The 21,200-nt window shown below is 43.5% G+C and overlaps 1 protein-coding gene and 2 pseudogenes across 4 annotated transcripts in view; 1 reads left to right on the forward strand and 2 right to left on the reverse strand.

Moving 5' to 3' along the window:
* The window catches only part of Arhgap39 (Rho GTPase activating protein 39), a 105,920-nt gene that overhangs the window by 7,414 nt on the left and 77,306 nt on the right, over positions 1-21,200 (forward strand). The gene's annotated exons all lie outside the window — the stretch shown is intronic.
* Positions 16,074-16,619, reverse strand: LOC103735299 (annotated as a pseudogene).
* Positions 17,252-21,200, reverse strand: part of LOC103735300 — a 6,492-nt pseudogene continuing 2,543 nt past the window's right edge.

Below are 21,200 nucleotides of genomic sequence, written 5' to 3' on the forward strand. Positions count from 1 at the left end.
AACAAAAAACCTTTTTCCCCCCCCCCCCCCCCCCCCCCGGCAACAGAGTTTCACCGTATGGCCCTCGCTGGCTTAAATTGAACTCAAAGAGATCCATCCTACCTCTGCCTCTCAGTACTGGAATTAAAGGTGTGTGTCCTGTAAAACATGCATTTTGATGTCTTGGTTACATCTAGCCTTTGTGTTAGTAAAGATGGGTGGGTTTGGGCTGTGAGTGTCCTCAGAGTGTCCTATTGACAAGTGGGTCAAAGGAGTGGAGTGACTGTCATTTCTCCCATATTAGCTGCTTCTAACTAATTGGGTTTGTCTTTTAACAATATTTAATTTATTATCTTTATTATGTGTATGAGTGTATTGCCTGCATGTGTATTAGTGCACTGTGTTGTGCAATGCCCACAGAGGTAACTAAGAGTTGTTAGTTGCCATGTAGGTGCTCTGCAAGAGCAGCCAGTGCTCTTAACCACTGAATCATCTCTCCAACCTCCCATTTTTTTTAGGGTCCATCTTTTCTCTTGCTTCTGAAGTTTAAATTGTTTGCTCTCCTTATGTATGCTTTATTTTTGCTTCCTAAAATTTCATTTTAATTATTAATATTTTGAACAGATGAGGTATTCACATGACAAGGAAGTGATGCAAGTGCTCTGTAATACCTCCTGGTTTCTTATGGGAGCCTGAGAACCTGGCGGGGGGGGGGGGCGAGTCTTTTAGGACAGAATCTCCCTGTAGCCCCAGATGGCTTGGAACTCAATATGTAGACCAGGCTGGCTTTAAACTCACAGAGATCCCACCTGCCTCTGCCTCCAGAGTGCTTGGATTAAAGACCTATGCCACCATGCCTGGCTTTTCCTAGACCTTTTAAAAATGTTTTCTGACCCTTACATCTTTTAATTGTATTAAGAAGTAATTTCATATCAGCACATTTTCAGTACATTCTTTTCCAGGGTTGCATGGTGTTATACAATATGGGGATGGTTCATAATTTATGTAGGCAGCCCTGCTGGTGAATATTTTGTGAAATTAATGAAACTATAGGTAGTTTTGTAATTATGTAAACATGCCTAGAGATACTTCCTGAGAAACACCACCTATTTCTTCAGTTACTCTGATAATGTTCTCTTATCTCTTAATGTCTTTAACTCTATACTTCTTTTGGTCATTTAGTCTCCCATTATTTATCTCTCAATATTTTGTTTTAAATTTTCTTTTTTACATATTTATTTTAATTTTTGTGTATGAGTGTTTTGCCTGCATGTATGTAAGTGCCCCACATGGGTGAAAACTCAAAGGGGCCAGAAGAGGGTATCGAATCCCCTGGAACTGGAGTTACTGATGGTGGTTAGCTGTCCTGTGGAAACTGAACCAGGCCTTCTGGAAGATCAGTCAGTGCTCTTACCACTGAGTCAACTCTCTAGTCCCTATCTCTATCTATCTATCTGTCTGTCTGTCTGTCTGTCTGTCTATCTATCATCTATCATCTATCTATCTATCATCTATCTATCTTGATAGACAGATTTTTTTATTTTTGGGGGGAGGCCTTTTTTTGAAATAGGTTCTCCCTGTAGCCCCAGCTAGCCTTGAACTCACTATGTAGACCAGGCTGGCCTCGAACTCACAGAGATCCACCTGCCTCTACCTCCCAACTGCTGGGATTAAAGGCATGTGCCACCAAGCCTGGCCACCCCCTATCTATATTTTATTTTATTTTTGGTCTTTTTGAGACAGGGTCTCCCTGTAGCCCCAGCTGCCCTGGAACTCACTATGTAGACCAGGCTGGCCTTGAACTCACAGAGATCTGCCTGCCTCTGCCTCCCAATTGCTGGGATTAAAGGCGTGCACCACCACACCTGGCACCTGTCTATATTTTAAAAATGAGTTTCTCCATTGGAAATTACCTTTTGTGTTTGTTAAGTGAAGAGAGCGTGGGTCAGTGAGGTGCTCAGTTGGTAAAAGTGCTTGCTGATGATCTGAATTGGATCATTGGCACCCATATGGTAGAGAGAGAGAACTAACTCCAGAAAGTTGTCCTCTGATCTGCACTCATGTGCCATGGCATGTGCATGTGTGCGCACGCACACACACACACACACACACACACACACACACAATCACACTAAAATGTATTAAAAATAAAATTTTAAAAAGAGAAGAAAACACATTTTGACAGCAGTATTCAGAGTAGCCAAAAAGTAGAGCAACTCACAGTGTCATCAGCAGAAGAATGGATGGACAAAATGTGATATATCCAAAGCATGGGATATTATTTGGCAATAAAAATAAATGAATTACTGATTCATATTAGAACATGGATGAACCTTGAAAATACTGCCAAGTAGGGTTGGAGAGGTGGATCAGCAGTTAAAGGTACTGGCTGCTCGTGCAGATGACCTGGTTCAATTTCCAACACCCACATGGCAGCTAACAACCATCTGTAACTACAGTTCCAGGGGGATCTGAGCCATCTCTCCAGTTGGTTTAATACTGTGTTCATTTAGCAGACTAATAGTAGTAGCCTCTCCCCTAGGATCTTTGATCTATCAGCCACAGATTCTTGGCCACTATACAGTGACAGATATGCGTTCCATCTTGTGGAGTGGGCCTTAAATCTAAGTGTTTGGTTATTCCTGTAACATTCCTGCCAATATTGTACCAGTGAGCATATCTTGTTACTATAGCTCACAGCGTTCACAGCTGGGTAGCACTGATGATTACCATTTGTATCATTACATTTAATCCAAAATAGGAAAATCCATACAGAAAATATATTAGTGGTTGCCAAGGACAAGGGAATGATAGCTACAGAGGTGTGGGGTTTCTAGGGTAATAAAAATGTCTTCAAATTGGCTGTGGTGAAGGTCACACATATCTGCAAAGATACTAAAATTATACACTTTTGTGGCGGGGGGAAGTTATTTTTGAGGCAGGGTCTCCCTGTAGCTGGCCTGGAATTCACTGCATAAACCAGGCTGGCCTCCATCTTACAAAGACTGGCCTGCCTCTGTCTCCTGCTGGGACTAAAGAAGTGTGCCACCACATCCAGCTCTAAAATTATATACTTTAAATGGGTGAATTGTGTGGTATGTGAATTATATCTCAGTGGAGCTGTTAAAAACAAGAATGACTAGAACTTTTCAAGGAAACATTCCACAGTGGGAGTCACAAGGCTCTGGCCTTGGTGTAGATGCAGACTGAGGGCTGTGTCTAGGCAGCAGTCCCTGAGCAGTCTCTGGGGTATTGACTGCAGTAGATGCAGCACAAGCCTGGGTGCTGAAGTCTTGGGTTGCATTTTGTCATGATCACTTAACCACCTGAGCCTTAGCTTTCATCTGTAGATAGATCTCTGTCCTCTGTCAGGTTTATTATAAGGCTAAGGCATGATTGAGTTTCAGAGGATTCCATGAATAACTGTTATATGTACATAAAAATTAAAAACATTAATTTTATCACTAGGAGACTGATTAGCTACAAGACACTTCTTTTTTGCAGGCTGGTTTTAAGACAGCAATGTGCAGCCATGGTAGTGTAAACAGAAGTGAAGTGTGGAGGCACAGCTGTCACCCAGGTGTTAGCATGGATGTGAGGCCCTGCATCTGGCTTTGAGGAGTTCCAGTCTTTGTCCATTTTTACCATCTCTTTTCACCTTTCCTTCCGTATATCTCTGTCTGTGTGTGCGTTCACACATGTGTAAATGCTGCCTGTGGAGGCCAGAAGTTTACATCAGGCTTCTTCCTTAATTGTTCTCTACCTTAGTTTTTTGAGACAAAGTCTCTCACTAAATCTGGAACTCACTGATTTGGCTAGGCTGGCTTGGCAGCAAACTCCAGAGAGCCTCCTGTCTTCACCTTCCCTGTGCTGGGATTACAGGCATGCACTGCTGTGCCTGACTTTTTCACATGGATGCTGGGGATCAAACTCAGATCCTTATGCTTGCATGGCAAGGGCTTTACCAACTGAGCCACCTCCCTAACTCCCTTTTTTGCTTTTTCTTTGGCAGCGGCAGCAGCTATTGCTGCCACCTCTGCTACTGCCGCAGCCACCTCCTTCCCCTCCTCCTCCTCCTCTTCTTCCTCTTCTATCTTAATTTTTAATTTCTTTATATTTTATGTATATGAGTGTTTTGCCCACATGTATGTAAGTGCACGCATGTCATGCATTGCCCACGGAGGCCAGAATAAGGCATCAGATTCCCAGAAACTGAAGTTACTGATTCGTAGGTTACTTGCCATGTAGGTGCTGGGAACTGAACCGAGGTCCTTTGCAAGAGCAGCCAGTGCTCTTAGCTGCTGAGCCATCTCTCCACAGCTTCCCCCCCTCCTTTTTTTTTTTTTTTAAAAAAAAAAACAAAAAAAAAACAGGGCCTTACTGTAGCCCAGGCTGACCTGGAACTTACTCTGTAGCCTAGGCTCGCCTCAAACTCACAGAAAACCTCCTTTTCCTCTGTGAGTGCTGGGATAACAGGTGTGATGCACCTTCCTAGCTTCTTTTCTGCTTCCTCTTCTCCATTTGTTTTTATTACCTATTTCATGGCTCCTTGGATGTTTGTTTGTTTGTTTGTTTGTTTGTTTTGAGAGCTACTTACTATATAGCTCTGCTGACCTGGAACTCACTATATAGACCAGACTGGCCTTGAACTTAAACAGAGATCTGCCTGTTTCTGCCTCTCAACTGCTGGGATTAAAGGAATGTGCTAACATGCTTGGCTCTTGGCTGTTTTGTTGTTGTTGTTGTTGTTTTAGGTTGTTGGAGGCTCCAATACTCTTTAGACAAGTTGGCAATTAAGCTTTACAGAAATCTTTGTCCTGGGATACTGCTGTTAGTTTTCTGTTACAGTCTTCTCTGCCCTTCCATGGGACTCTGGTAGGCATGCTCCCAGCAGTCAGGATTGTGCTCAAACCTACACACGTTCCCCCAACCCACAGTAATATTAGTACAAAAGATTGTATGCTGCATGTGTTACTAGTCAAGGTAAAGTAGCTTCCTAAACGTTACATATTGTTTTTGTACTTAACTGCAGTGGTGCTGACCTTTTGTTTTTATATTCAGAATTTGACTGTGCTAAGAAAATTCCTAGTTCTTTTAACCAGAAGTACTAGAAGCAGCTCTGGTTTCTAAATACTAGGAGGGGTAGTGCTGTGGGGTTTCAGAAACCCTCATGTGGGTTCTTTGTAGGCCAGGCCTTACCCAGAGACAGCGCTTCTCAATTGCCTTGACAAATTCCAGTGCCTAGTTCTGTTTTCCAGGCCTGCCTACTCTCACCACTTTCAGTTTCTGGTCAGTTGATGTATACCAGCCACTTGCCAATGGGGTACCCTGAGGTAAAGGAGACAGGCTAGGTTTCTGTTGGGGGACACAGGATTGTATTGTGCTCATACTCTATGGATGCTAGCAGTAGCCTGGAGTCCTAAGCAGACTCATAGGGAGGTTTCCAGGGATAGGTGATCTTGTTAAAGGAGGGCTATTAATCACTGAGCTACTCAGATAGCAGGAAAGAGCCAGCAAGTATGAGGTCTGCTGACAGCAGCTTTTGTGTGTGTGGAGTATCCAGCGTGAGAATGGGAAAGCTGACACTTGGGAAGTCAACACAGAAGTTGTTCACAACTTGTAGAACTGGGATTGTCTCCTGAAGAGGAGTCTGTCTCAGCTCTAGCTCCACTTCAGAGTCAAGGCACAGTTAATCAGAAGCAAGGGTTTAACAGATTTCTAGCCCTAGCTTTATTCATTTACTTCCTTTGTATGAAATATTAAACCTTAGTGAAGTACTGTGCTCCCCAGGTTGATATATTTTAGATCTTAAGTCATTTGCAAAATCAACATTAGCTGTCTACCAATGACCTTGTACAGCTGACTGGGAAATGCTGTCAAATGCCCCTCAGAGTCCATGTAGTGGCCCTTTTGGCTGTGGCCCTCATAGAGGCCCAAGACACATCCCACAAACTGTGTTTCACATTCACCAGCTGCTTGGTATATGAAGAGTGCTGGTTGGCATTGAGAATCTTGGCTATCAGCACTTGCTCATTTCCCCCTAGCATGAGCACTCATGGGTGCTTGTGGTCTTTGGTTTGGAAGGAGATAGCAATGTAAGAGTTGGTTAGTGGGGGCTAGCAGTGCAGATTGGAGCCCCTATCTGTCTAGGTACAGGAACAGTCCTACACACTGTGGTACATACAAAGAGGATGGGAACGAGGCTCTGAGTGTAGACCTTGGGTACCTGTATAAGTGAGGGGTCAGGCCCAGCCTCTTAGGAATGAGACCAAATCTGGGATCTACAGGAAAGGATAGGGGTGGGGAGTGACTCATGTTTTAGCCAGCAATAGGGTATTAGCTCAGAGGACCCAGAAGAGGGCAGGTGAGGTCAATCAGACTACTAAGAGCTGATTCAAGATGGTACAACTAATTCATCACCCAGGCTATTGTGCCAAGAGTGAGTATGGAGACCACCAGGAAGCACAGAGTTTTGTTTGCTACGTCAGTGGGGCAGGCAAGTGAAGTGGTGGGGAAAGAAGCTGGTGAGTGTCCAAGGTGACCAGAAGGGCTGCACAGCACTGGCACTATTACCTGGTCTTGGATGCTGGTCCTATTTCCCATCATGCTGCAGCATTTATCAGAACTCCACTCCTTTTTGCTGCCAGCTAGCATCCGTGGGAGAGATAGACCGTATATTGTGTATTGACCCATTGACGGACATTGGAGTTGCCGCCATTTGTTGGTGATTATGTAAATGCTAATTCTTTATATTTGTGGTTAAGTTTTTATGCAAGTATGTTTTCAGTTTTCTTAGTTATATACCTAGAAGTAGAATTGCTATGTTAATTCTTTTTAGATTTTTTTAGGACATGCCAAACCCTTTCAAATTAGTTGCCCCATTTTACATTCCCTTCCAGCAGTATATAAAGATTCCAATTCTTTTTACTGTTTTTCCTGTTCATTTATTTAATTAATTTTTTAAATATAGGCTCTCACATAACCCAGGCTGGCCTCAATCTTCCTGTATATAGCTGAGGATGACCTTGAACTTTGATTCTTCTGCCTCTACCTTCTAAGTGCTGAGATTACAAACATGTGCGACCATGCCCAGCTTTTTTTTTTTTCAGTGTTGAAGCTTGAACCCAGGACCTTGTGCAAGCTAAACATGTGCTCTATCACTGACCTGTACTCCCAGCCCTGCCCACTTTTCAGTTGGTTGTTTTTATTACTGAGCTGTATATTCTTTATATATTCAGGATAAAAGTCCCTGGTCAGACACATGATTTACAGATGTTTTTCACTGTGTGTTCACATCTGTGTGCAAGTGCATATGCATGTGTGTGGAGGCCCTAAGTTGATGCCATGTGTCTTCCTTGATCACACTCCACTCTTTCTCTTTTTCCTTCCTTCCTTCCTTCCTTCCATCCATCCATCCATCCATCCATCCATCCATCCATCCATCCATCTGTTGTATGTTTGCTTGGTTGGTTGATTGGTTTTGATTTTCTGAGACAGAGTCTCATGTATAGTCCTTGCTGGCCTGGAAATTGCTATGTAGACCATACTGGCCTCAAATTTAGAGATCTTCCTGCTTTTGCCTCCTGAGTATTGGGATTAAAGGCATGTGCCCCCACACCCAGCTTTTTTCAAGATTTTTTTTTTAGGGGCTAGAGAGATGGCTCAATGATTAAGAGCACAGGCTATTCTCCAGAGGACCTGTGTTCTGTTCCTAGCATCCACATTGGTGGCCAATACCCACCAGTAACTCCAGTTCTAGGGTATCTGACACCCTTTTCTGGCCTCCATGAGCATTGCATGCATGGGTGCACTTACATGCATGTGGGCAAAACACTCATAAACATAAAAATAAATCAGTCAGGCGTGGCGGCACACGCCTTTGAATATTTTACATTTAAATTTTACATTTTACATTTTTTGTGCATTCATTAAAGAAAATCCTTTCTGGAAAAAAAGGGGAGATAAACAAATCTGGCTTCTAACCATCTTCTAGTTACAAGTTTTCAGGAATTTGATAATTCCGTAGTGTTTTTTTGTGTTTTTGTTTTTGTTTTTTGTTTGTTTTTGTCTTTTTGAGACAGGGTCTCCCTGTAGCCCCAGCTGTCCTGGAACTCACTACGTAGACCAGGCTGGCCTCGAACTCACAAAGATCCACCTGCCTCTGCCTCCCAAGTACTGGGATTAAAGGCATAAGCCCCCCTCCCCAGCTTTTTTTTTTTTTTTTTTTTTTTTTTTTTGGTGTTTTTGAGACAGGAGCCACAGCTGGCCTGGATTCACTAGGCTGGCCTCGAATTCACAAAGATCCCCTTGCCTCTGTCTCCTGAGTGCTGGGGTTAAAGGTATGTGCCATCACCCCCAGCAATTCAGTAGCTTTTTAAAAAATATCCTAAGAGGAGGTTTAAAAAAAGAGAGGAGCCAGGCATAGTGGCACATGTCTTTAATCCTAACACTCTGGAGGCAGAGGCAGGTGGATCTCTGTGAGTTCAAAGCCAGCTTAGACTACATATCAAGTTCCGAGCCAGCTGCAGCTACAGGGAGACCCTGTCTTGAAAAAAAATTTTTTTTTAATTTTTTTTTTTTTGGTCTTTTTTGAGACAGGGTCTCCCTGTAGCCCCAGCTGTCCTGGAACTCACTATGTAGACCAGGCTGGCCTTGAACTCACAGAGATCTGCCTGCCTCTGCCTCCTGAGTGCTGGGATTAAAGGCGTGTACCACTACGCCTGGCCAAAAAAAAAATAATAATAATTAATTTAAAAATAGTAATGAAAATGGGAGGAAGTTATAGAGCAGGGATGGTGGTGTATGCCCTGTAATTTCAGCACTGATTTGAGGCCAGGTTCAAGGCCAACCTGAGCTACATAGACTCTAACTCAAAAAAGTGGGGAGGGGCTGCAAATATGATTCCCCTGAAATGTATAACTCACTCTCAGTGGTTTGAACATTGTCTTGTCAGAAGATGCTGTCAATGTGTATATAGTCTAGAAGAGTATTTTGAAGATAAATGTTGCCTATTATCATTGTAACGTGTATATTTCAAATGCCATTCTGGATACATCCTGCATTTCATATACTCTTCCTCTGAATAGGCTATATGGTCAGTGTTCCTGGTCTTGTGTAACAGATGAGGAACTGAGGCTGGAGAAGGTTGTGACCCATACAGGTCCCACAGCTAGTTGGAAGAGCTTGAATTCAAGTCCCAGGTGTCCTGAGTTCAGAGCTTTCCCTATGCACCACAATCACATTTAAGCCGCCCTCACTCCAGGGTGTTGAATGCATAGTTTTGTATGTCCAGAAAACCTCATAGGTACTGAGGTGTCACAGTGAGGATGCATTATTGACATCCTCAGGGTTGAAACTATGCCAGAGTGCAGACATGATGGAGGAGGGCTAGAGTTATTTGGGCCTCATTCACAAAGATCGTGAATTTGAGCAGAGCTGGAGCCAAAGATAGAGATGGAGGCATACGAGCTGTGGGGAAGAGGAGTCCAGGCTGAGCAAGAGCAGCCCTGAAAAGCTCACCAACTTCAATTTTTCTGGGAGCATAGAGCACCTGAAGACAGCAGAGATGTACCACCACACCTGGCTTTTTTCAAGATTTTTTTAGGGGCTGGAGAGATGGCTTAGTGATTAAGAGCACTGGCTATTCTCCAGAGGACCTGTGTTCAGTTCCTAGCACCCACATTGGTGGCCAACACCCACCAGTAACTCCAGTTCTAGGGTATCCGACACCTTCTTCTGACCTCCATGGGCATTGCACAACGGGTACACTTAAATACATGCAGGCAATAGGGCTGGAGAGATGGCTAAGTGGTTAAGAACATTGGTTGTTCTTGCAGAAGACCCAGGTTCAAATCTCAGCACCCACATGGCAGCTAACAACTGTCTGTAACTCCAGTCCCAGGGGATCCAGTGGCCTCTTCTGACTTCCACAGGCATTGCACGACACAGGTGTACTTACCTACATGCAGGCAATACACACATACACATAAAATAAAAATAAAATGAAAAAAAATAATAAATAGGCCTGGCATGGTGATGCACGCCTGTAGTCCCAGCACTTAGGAGGCAGAGGCAGGCGGATCTCTGTGAGTTCAAGACCAGCCTGGTCTACATAGTGAGTTCCAGAACAGCTGGGGCTACAGGGAGACCCTATTTTAAAGACCAAAAAAATAAAAACAATAATAATAAAAAATTTTTTTAAAAAGAATGGTTGCTGAAGAAGGGTGATAATTCTGAGAGGAGAGGAAATGGTAGAGTAGAAGATAGGCTTGCTGAAGCTAGTTTGGGAAGCAAACGGGGAGGTTGTATGCTGGCCCACATGACCTATAGGAGTTCTTGTCTAATGCTTGCCTTACAAGGGATGAAAGGAGTTCTCAATAGAGAATAAGAGTCAAGAAGCAGCTTTGGACGGAGAAATATAAAGAGCTGGAAAGAGTATTCATACAGCCCCAGGCATGGCTGATGTGGGGCTTATAAGGTAAGGTAGAGACTTCAATTGTGTTTGGCTGTGTGTGTATTTAGCTGCAAATGTGGAAAGGGCTAGGGTTAGGGTTAGCTAGAGATGCTGCTTTGACATGTAAGTGTGCCAAAGGATCCAGAGCACCATGGGGAAAAGGAGCGAAAACCTGAGGCCAAGAGACTGGACACTGACTAATACATGTTGGGCTGGCTGGAAGGTCATGGAGAAGAGGAGCTGGGGAGAGGGTGGCATTTCACTTGAAGAGCTTTGGGAGCCTTGGGTGGATTCAGAGTGAGAGGGAGTGTAGGCTTACATAATGGGCCATAATGGTACAGGAGTAAGTGATGGTGGCAGGACCCCCCCACACACACACCTGGTTTGCACGGTAGTTTGGATCTTGAGTGTCCTTCAGAGAGCCATACGTAAAAGGCTTGAGTCTCAGGGTAGCAGTACTGGAGGGGGAGACCTTTAGCAGGCGAAGCCTAATAAGAGATCCTTAGGTCACTGGATGCATATTTCCAAATGGGATTCTGGGATCCTGACTCATCCAAGTCTTTCTTTTTTAGTTTCTAGACCCTGATAGGAGCAGTTTACTCTGATACACATCCTACCATTGCCTTCTAGCACCCCAACCAGAGGCCCAAAGCAGTAGGTCCACCATGTGTGTATGTGTGTCTTTCTCTTCTTTCTCATTTTTATTTGTTTCTATGTTGAGATCAGAGAACAACCTCTGGTGTTGGTTCTGGCTTACCTTGTTTTTGAGACAGGATCTCTTTTTGTTTGGTGCTGAGTACACCATGATAGCTAGCCTGTTCATTTATCTGGAGAGTCTCCTGTCTCTGCCTCCTATTTCATCGTAGGAGCACTGTGATCCGAGATGTATGCTATACTGCATCCAGTTTTATGTGGATTCTGGGGATCTGAACTCAAGTCCTCATGCTTGTATGGCAAGCATTTTACCCACTGAGCTATTGCTCCAGCCTTCAATGATTTTCTATAAGTTAATGATCTTCAGTGTTTCATTATATTCAGTGTTTCCAGCGATGGAAAGCTAACACTGATGCATGTTCCAAAGGTGGTGCTGAGAGTGCTCCCTCTAGCCCTATGGGACTGTGATGTACATGGTAGGCCAGTTGTCACTTCAGGGTCTCTGAGGAGCAGGAGACCCTGTTTCCAAGGTGCTGCTAGTAAGAAGAGTACCAGAAATTTCATTTGGTTGCAGGGTCTTGGGTGGCTGCTCTGAGCATGGACAGGAAAGGGCCTTCAACATTCTGTGTCTGGAGACAAAGGCAAATTGGTTGGATGTAGATCTTTTTTTTTTTTTTTTTTTTTTTTTTTTTTTTAAAAAAAAAAAAAAAAAAAAAAAAAAAAAGAGGACGATAAATCTTTCACTGTGATATGAACTCACAGAGATCCGCCTGCCTCTGGCATGCACCACCATGCCCCGCTGGATGTAGATCTTAAACTAAGAGCCATCTTCTCTTCTGGAACTGTGTATGCAGTCCATATTTCACAGAAAGTCACTGTGACATAGTAAGGCTGCATAGAGGACTCTTCCCATGTGTAAGTATGCATGTTCACACCCATATATGCTCATACCTATGCTTTCAGAGATTGCCAAAACATGATACCTTAGAAAGAAGATTTATAAAAAGCGTGAGGCAGGAGCCAGAGGCAGGCAGATCTCTGTAAGATTGAGGCCAGCCTGGTCTACATAGTGAGTTCTAGGCCAGCTGGGGCTATAGGGAAAGCCTGTCTCAAAAGACCAAAAAGAAAAAAAGAAAAGAGAAAAAAATGTATGAGGTCCAAGTGTAGTGGCACTCAGGAGGCAGATCTCTTGTGTTTGAGGCCAGCCTGGTCTACATAGAGAGTTCCAGGGCAACATAGTGAGATCCTGTCTCAAAAAAACAAAAAGAAAAAATTAGCAGGAGTAGTAGGACATTTTTTTTTTTTTTTGTATATTTAAAGAATAGTACTTTTACATATGGTGATCTGTACATAGACTTTTTTTTCTGTAAGGAAAGTTAAGACAATTAGCAGTGGTTTCTTTGTTGAAATCCTCATTTCTATTAATGACCTACCTCTTCATTGAATGATGGACTGCTTCCATTTTCTTTTTCCTTCTGAATGAATAAACTCTAAGAAATGCATGAATTATTCAGAAGGGATGTGGGCTGAGAAAGAACAAGAATTGCTGTTTGTTGGTGAGAAAATCCTAAGGACTGGGAGTGGCGTCTGGAAGGATGGACCAGAGAAAAGGACTGGATACAGGCAAAGGGAGGGATCAGAGACCATCAGTCCTGGGTGGCAAGTGGTCTGGGTATGTCCAGATAGAGTTATGGTGCTTCTATTCCCCCTGTGGGCTGTACTAGGTATGGAAGCCAACTCTGGCCCTCTACTTAGTCAGTCCTATAGCTGAGAGTCCAGAGTCAAGCCTTTGGCCCAGATTCGAGGGCCCTTTAATGAGATCCAGGCTGCTGTGCATGACACAGTGAGCCCTTCTCTGTTTAGATCACTGTAGGATGTAGAGCGTGACTCTGTCCAGGTGCTAGTTCTCTCATTTTATAGTTTAAATTATATCGTGTGACTCTTCTGCTTAAAATACTTTATTGGCTTTTGTACTAGGACAAAAGTTATCATCTTAACACTTCCTCTGAGGCTTTTGAGCTCTTACAGTAGCATTGGAACACCTCCTTACCCCCAAGTACTGGTGGTGCCTTTCTCCAATCAGAGGTCTCAGCTTGAAGATGATGTCTTTCCTTACTTAATTCAGTATAGGTCTTTCCTGCTGGGTTTCCCCAGAGGACTTACTCTTTTTTTAAAATTTGTTTGATTGGCCAGGCGGGCGTGGTGGCACACGCCTTTAATCTCAGCCTGGTCTACATAGTGAGTTCCAGGCCAGCTAAGGCTACAGAGAGACCCTGTCTCAAAAAGACAGAAAGAGACAAAAATAAAATTTGATTGATTTGTTTTATACGTATGAGTGTTTTGTGTGCGTGTATCTAAGTGTACTACATGCATGTAGTGCCCATGGAGGTCAGAAGAGGGCATTGTATCCTCTGGAACTGGAGTTACAGATGGTTGTTAGTCGCCATATGGGTACTGGGAACTGAACCCAGATCCTCTGCAAGAATAGCTAGTGCTCTTAACCACTGAGCCATTTTTTTTTACCCTACTCCTTACTTTTATAGACGTTATAAGAATTGAGGCTGGAGAGATGGCTCAGAGGTTAAGAACACTGGTTGTTCTTGCAGAAGACCCAGGTTCGAATCCCACCACCCACATGGCAACTAACAACTGTCTGTAACTCCAGTTCCAGGGGATCCCACAGTTTCTTCTGTCCTCCGCAGGCATTGCATGACATGGGTGCACTTACCTACATGCAGGCAATACATGCATACACATAAAGAATAATAATAATAAAATATTTTTAAAAAAGAATTTATAATTATATATTTACTTATTTGTCTTTTTCTCATTTAAAGTGTAAGGTCAGAGACCATGTCAGTTTTGTTCACCATTCTCTACCCAAGCTTGGTATAATACTGACACATAAGCACAACAGATTTTTTTTTTTTTTAATAAATGAATGAACGCATTAATAGAAAAAATAGTGGAGGATATCATGAGTACCATCAAGAATACAAGAGCTACTGCTACATATAATCAAAAGCATTTGAATTATTGAAATAGTGTAATAGCAATCCATAGATGAGAGTCCCACATAGGATAGGTGTGTCTCAAAGGGTGTGTGGTTTGGGTTAGGAAAAGAGGATTGAAGAGATGTCTCCATGTAGAAATCAGGTATCTAGGTATGAGTGGGGCCTGGCATGTGCAAGGTACAATTAAGGAACTATTAATAAAGTAGTGGCCCTCAGGAGTGCTTTTTTCCTTTGTTTTTTTTTAAACTTTTATTATTTTATTTTATGTGTATGAGTGTATCGCCTGCATGTATGTGAGCACACCTATGTCATGCAGTGCCATGGAGGTCAGAAGAGGGTGTCGGATTCCCCTGGAACTGGAGTTAAGGACGGTTCATAGCCGCCATGTGGGTGCTGGGAATTGAACCTGGGTCCTCTGCAAGAGCAGTTAGTTCTCTTAACCACTGCGCCATCTCTCCAGCCCCTTCCTTTGCTTTTTAAACTTATTTTTTTAAACTTTTAAAAAAATTTTATTATTATTATTATTATTATTTATTTTTTTTGGTTGTTTTGAGACAGGGTCTCCCTGTAGCCCCAGCTGTCCTGGAATTCACTATGTAGACCAGGCTGGCCTTGAACTCACAGAGATCTGCCTGCCTCTGCCTCCCAAGTGCTGGGATTAAAGGTGTGCACCACCATGCCCAGCTTATTTTTATTTTTTATGTGTATTTGTGTATTGCCTGCATGGAGGTAAGTGCATCCCTGTTGTCCAATGTCCTCGGAGGTCAAAAGAGGCTGTCAGATCCCCTCAGATAAGAGTTACAGACAGTTGTTAGCTGCCATGTGGGTGCTGGGATTCTGCAAGAACAACCAGTGTTCTTATCCTCTGAACCATCTCTCCAGCCCCATTAAACTTATTTTTATTTTATGCATATGAGTGCCTGAATGTGTCTATGTGCACCACATGCATGCAGTACAAACAGGTGCTAGAAGAGGGGTTTGGATTCCCTGGAACTGGAATTACAGTGATTGTTAGCCAGCCAGCATGTAGGTGTTAGGAACCTAATCCAGGTCCTCTGCAAGAGTGGCAAGTGCTCTTAACTGCTGAACCATTTCTCCAGCCCCTTTGCTTTCTGAGGCAGGGTTTCACTGTGAAGTCCAGGCTGACCTTGATCTTCCCTGCCTCAGCTTCTTGAGTGCCGGGATCACAGGTGTGTGCTGCCACACTGGCTCTTTGAGAGATTGTTAAATCCAGTTATAGAGGAGTGAAGGCTGAAAGCATAGAGACTGACTGGCAGGAAGGAACTTAGTCTTGCATGTGCTGTCTAGGCTGTCAAGATTGTAGAAACAGGTAGCTGCAGAGCTGGTGCCAAAATGCTCTAGGCAGGAAGGTCAGAGTGGAAACATGGGCCAGGTCAGAGGAAAACAATCTATATCTGGGGGCAGCACTGCTGCCTTGGGAAGAAACAGGTGCTCCATGCAGGTATGTTTGGTGGTTGAGAAGAGTGTTGTGGGAAGAGTACAATCCAATGTCTATCTGGCATTTGTCCTGTTCTTTTCTTTTTAGATTGAACAAGGGTCTTGTCATATGCTACGCAAGCACTTCTACCACTGAGTTATACTCCTAGCCCTTTTTCTTTTCTTTCTTTTTTGGTGTGTGTGTGTGTGGTGAACTTCATTGATGGTATTCAAGAGACTAGGGCTTATATGCCCCTCCCCTTTTTCTGGGGGTCTGGGATGAAAACTGGGAAAGGAACAGTATGTTGGGGGCTGAGTCGGGATAGGTATTTTCCTGTACCCAAGGGCCTCTCTCTTCCTCTGGCTAGATGTTCTTGCTGGGTGAGTGGTTCAGGGCTTCTTAGTCCTTGGAGGCCATGTGGACCATGAGGTCCACAATCCTGATGCTATAGCCAAATTCATTGTCATAACAGGAAATGAGCTTGACCAAGTGGTCATTGCATCATTGTTAAAGTATTTCAGGAGATTACCTATCCTCAGTACAGCCCAGGATAGCCCAGGATGCCCTTCAGGGGGTCCTCTGATGCCTGTGTCACCACCTTCTTGATGTCATTGAATTTGGCAGTTTTCTTCAGGTGGCAGGTCAGATCCATGATGGGCACATTGAGGATAGAAACACAGAAGTCCATGCCAATGAGATTCCCTTTCAGCTCTGGGATGACCTTGCCCACAGCTTCGGCAGTGCCAGTAGATGCAGGGATGATGTTCTGGGCAGCCTCATGACCATCACGCCAGTTTCTCAGAGGGGCCATCCATAGTTTTCTGGATGGCTGTGATGGCAGGGACTGTGATCATGAGGTTCAACAATGCCGGAGTTGCTGTGAATGACCTTCACCAGGGAGCCTAAGCAGTTGGTGGTACAGGAGGCATTGATGACAATCTTGAGTGAGTTGTCATACTTCTCATGGTTCTTACCCACCACAAACATGGGGGTATCAGCAGAAGAGGCAGAAATGATGACCCTTTTGGTTCCATCCTTCAAGTGAGCCCTGGTCTTCTCCATGGTAGTGAAGACACCAGTAGACTCTACAACATACTCAGCACCAGCATCGCTCCATTTGATGTTGGTAGGTGTGCTGGATAGCTTTAGTGTCAACTTGACACACCTGGGTTGAGCGAGCCTCATCTGGGGAATTCCCTCTATTGAACTGGCCTGTGGCCATGTTTATGGGGCATCTTCTTGATTGTTGAGTGATGTGGGAGGGCCCAACCCACTGTGGGTAGTGCCACCCCCTGGACAGGTGGGCCTGTGTTGCATAAGAAAGCAGGCTGAGCCGGGCATGGTGGCGCACTTGGGAGGCAAAGGCAGGTGGATCTCTGTGAGTTCGAGGCCAGCCTGGTCTACATAGTGAGTTCCAGGCCAGCTGGGGCTACAGGGAGACCCTGTCTCAAAAAGACCAAAAAAAAAAAAAAAGGAAAGTAGGCTGAGCAGGGGTCAGGGGAGCAAGCCAATAAGCAGTGTTCCTCCATGGTCCCTGCTCCCGCTCCTGCCTCCAGGTTCGTCCCCTGAGTTCCTACCTTGGGCTCCCTGATGAACTGTGACCTGGGAGATGTAAGCTAAATAAACCGTTTCCTCCCAAAAGTTAGTATTGGTCAGAGTGTTTTGTCACAGCAATGGAAAAACAAACTAGAACAGTAAGAACTTTGCTCCTTCCTAGAAGATGGAGATGTCCTTCCCATTCTCAGCCTTGACTGTGCTGTGGAACTTGCCAAAGGTGGAATAATACTGGAACATGTAGACTGAAGTCAATGAAGGGATCATTGATAACAGCATTATCTCCTTTGCCAGAGTTGAAGGCATCTCTGGTGACTAGGCACCCAGTATAGCCAAATCTGTTCACTCTGATGTTCACCATGGTGTCTCGGGGATTCGTCTGGTACTGCATATGAAGATGTGGTTGTTTCTGGAATAGGGAGGAGCAGAGCCTTTTTTTCTTTTCTTTTTAAAATTGCATTTATCTATTTATTTATATATGTATCAATACACTTGTGGAGGTCAGAGGACAACTTGCAGGAATTGGTTCTCTCCTTCCACCATGTAGTTGATTGCAAACTGAATTAGAGTGGCAGGAAGTTCCTTAGTGCTTTGTAGTGTTTAGTGCACATATTTTGCCAAATTCATCCCTAATATTGATTAAACATTAATACCTACCCAGTATTAACTATTTAACACTTCTGACTTTCTATGGATGTTATTATTTTTTGTGAATAGTTTTATTTTTCCTTTTTCAATTTTTATGCCTGACTTGGACCATACAGTAGAAAACAGCTATAGATTTATGTATATACCCTTTGGCAGGTTGAGGAAGTCTTTTTGTTCTGTTTGCTTAGCACTTTATTAAGAATGAATATGGAGCCGCGTGTTGTGACACAGGGCTTTAATCATAGCACTCAGGAGGCAGAGGCAGGTAGATCTTTGTGAGTTCAAGGCCAGCTGGAAGGAGACCCTGTCTCAAAAAAAAAAAAAAGAATGAATATGGGGCTGGAGAGATGGCTCAGAGGTTAACAGCACTGAATGCTCTTGCAGAGGACCTGTGTTCAGTTCCCAGCACTGGGGAAGCAGGGACAGGCAGATCTCTGTGAGTCTGAGGTTATTTGGTCTATACAGCAAGTTCAGACCAGCCAGTACATAGGGAGATCTTGTCTCAAATTACAAAAAAGAAAGAGAGAGGAAGAGGGAGAGGAAAAGAGAGAGAGAGAGAAGGAAGGAAGGAAGGAAGAAAGAAAGAAAGAAAGAAAGAAAGAAAGAAAGAAAGAAAGAAAGAAAGAAAAGAGAAAGAGAAAAAGAAAACTGGCTAGTTTTGTAGAGGACCTGAATTCAATTCTCAATAACCACATAGCAGCTAACAACCATCCAGTTCCAGGTGATCTGACACCCTTCTCTGGCCTCCATGTGCACTGCATGCATGTGGTATACCTACACTAGGTACACCACACTAGGCAAAATACTCATACACATAAAATTTAAAAAAATTTTTTTGAGACATGGTCTCCCTGTAGCCACAATTGGCCTAGAACTCCCTATATAGACCAGGCTGGCATTGAACTCAGAGATTCACTTGCCTCTGTCTCCCAAGTGCTGAGATTAAAGGCGTATGCCACCACACGTGGCAAAATAAATAAATTTAAAGAAAGAAAGAAAGAAAGAAAGAAAGAAAGAAAGAAAGAAAGAAAGAAAGAAAGAAAGAAAGAAAACATGGTTGAGTATGGTAGCCCAGTCATATAATCCCAGCACTCAAAAATGGAGGCAGGAAGATCCTAAGTTTGAGATCAGCCTGGGATACACAGCACGTTCCAGACCAATCTTGGCTATGTAGCCAGGTCCTGTCTCACAAATCAAAATGGGCTGCAGATAGTACTCCAGTTACTACTCATCCTGCTGCCCTCTTGCAAGTGTACACAATAAATGATTGTTCAAAAAATATAGAGGAGAAAAATAAAGAACCAGTATTCCTCAATACTATAGATATAAAAATTCTTAAAATGTTGAGAGCATTAACAAATTGAATCTAGCAATAAAAATGAGAGGCTGGGCTGAATACCTGAACTGAATTTGTCCTAGGATTGCCGGGTTGGATAAAAAATGTATGCCCTTCACTGTATTAATAATTCCTGATCATCACAACAGAGAGAAAGGACTGGAACATGTACTATTCATTCTTTTTTGTTTCTTTTTATGTGTAAGAGTGTTTTGCCTGTATGTATGTGCACCATGTATGTGCATGCCTGGTGCCTCAGAGGCCAGAAAGGGTGTCGGATCCCCTGGAACTGGAGTTAAGGACAGGTGTGAGTCTCCATGTAGATACTGGGAACTGAACCTGGGTCCTCTGGAAGAGGAGTAAGTGCTCTTAACTGCTGAGCCATCTCTCTAGCCCCTGTAGTAGCTCTTTCTAAGAAGGTAAGCCAAGTGTCCTGTTAATGTGTTTATTTTTGTTGTTTTGTTTTGTTTTGAGACAAAGTCTCTTATAGCTCAGACTAGCTTTGAACTTCATGATCTTTCTGCCTGAGCCTCCTGAGTAATGGATTATAGGTGTATGCCACTATGCCTTTTGCCTTAGTTTCTATTTTGTCTGTTAGTGGATTTCCATGTTAGCCGCACATGAAAATCGGTCTGAAAGATTAAAAAACTAACCCATCACCGGGCATGGTGGCACACGCCTTTAATCCCAGCACTTGGGAGGCAGAGGCAGGCAGATCTCTATGAGTTCAAGGCCAGCCTGGTCTACATAGTGAGTTCCAGGACAGCTGGGGCTACAGGGAGACCCTGTCTCAAAAAAAAACAAAAACAAAAGCCCATCCCTTGACCACTTTGGGGGAAAGACACTAGAGATCAATCTTCTAACTCTATTGACTTGAATATAGTACTATTAGTGTTGAAGATTTTGTCTGGCACCATGCTGTGAGGCAGCTGTCTTTCTGTGGGCCATGGTGGGCCTTTCAGTCACTCTAGGTGGCCATTAAATCAGGAGAGAGTTTTATTTTTTTAATATTTTAGTTTTTTTTATGTTTATGAACATATTGTCTGCATGTTAAGTGCATCTGTGCCATGCTTATGGAGGTCAGAAGAGAGCGTTGAATTCCCCTAGAACTGGAGTTAAGGATGGTTGTTAGCTGTCATGTAGGTGCTAGGAATCGAACCCAGATCCTCTGTAAGAGCAGTCAGTGCTCTAAACCACTGAGCCATCTTTCCAGCCTTGAAGAGGCAGTTTTTGAAGTTACCTGTAAGTTTGAGAAACCACTTTCTATGCTTTGCTCTCAGATCCAGCAGTAACCCCCTGGCTAAACTGGGGACACATCCTAACATCCTATTGTGTGTGGTTCAGTGCCCCCTCCTGCTTAGCTGACCTAGTCCTCGGGCACACTTCTATCCAGTAGTGCCTCTGAGCCTGTCTAGGCCTCCTCTAGAGAGTCTCCTGTACCCTGTGCTCCTTCCTCCTCTGTGCTGGCTCCTGAATAAACCCATTTCTTGGAGTCTATTTTCTGCTTCCTTGGACCACAGTCACCTCCTGTTGGGATGAAGTCTGGCTACATAACTGCTTTTTTTTTTTTTTTAATTTCCTTCCCTAAGCTGCCCTCTATGGCCCTGGAGAGCTTGCATGGCCTAGGAAGTACTCTTCATCCCACATTGTTGCCTAAGACTCCCAAATCTGTCTGTTCCTTACCTTTCTTCTCCAAGCTTACTACAGAACATCTGGCTTTTCAGAACCAGTGTCTCTGACAGAAGGCTGTCACGAATGGGCCCCTACTTTCTTCTTGTGTATTTTGATTTTTTTGCCAAACCTGGTCACCTTATCACCTCTAAGCCATGGAACATGGATGAAGGGACAAGGACTTCCTCCTGTTCTCCCCATCAAGGAACCCTGGGTAACTAAAGGCCTGCTTCCTAGTTTGGGTAGTTTCCTTGATCTTTCTGGCATGCAGCCTGGCCTTGGGCTCCAGGGCTGCTCAAAGGGTACTGTAGCTTTTTTCTTGTCTTTCTTCATTAGAGACATCTTTTTTTTTTTTTTTTTTTTTTTTTTTTTTTTTTTTTTTTTTTTTAAAAAAAAAAAAAAAAAAAAAAAAAAAGAGGACGATAAATCTTTCACTGTGATATATCAAAATAA

This window comes from Nannospalax galili, unplaced genomic scaffold (genome assembly GCF_000622305.1).
Source record: "Nannospalax galili isolate Female #2095 unplaced genomic scaffold, S.galili_v1.0 scaffold717, whole genome shotgun sequence".
NCBI lineage: Eukaryota > Metazoa > Chordata > Mammalia > Rodentia > Spalacidae > Nannospalax > Nannospalax galili.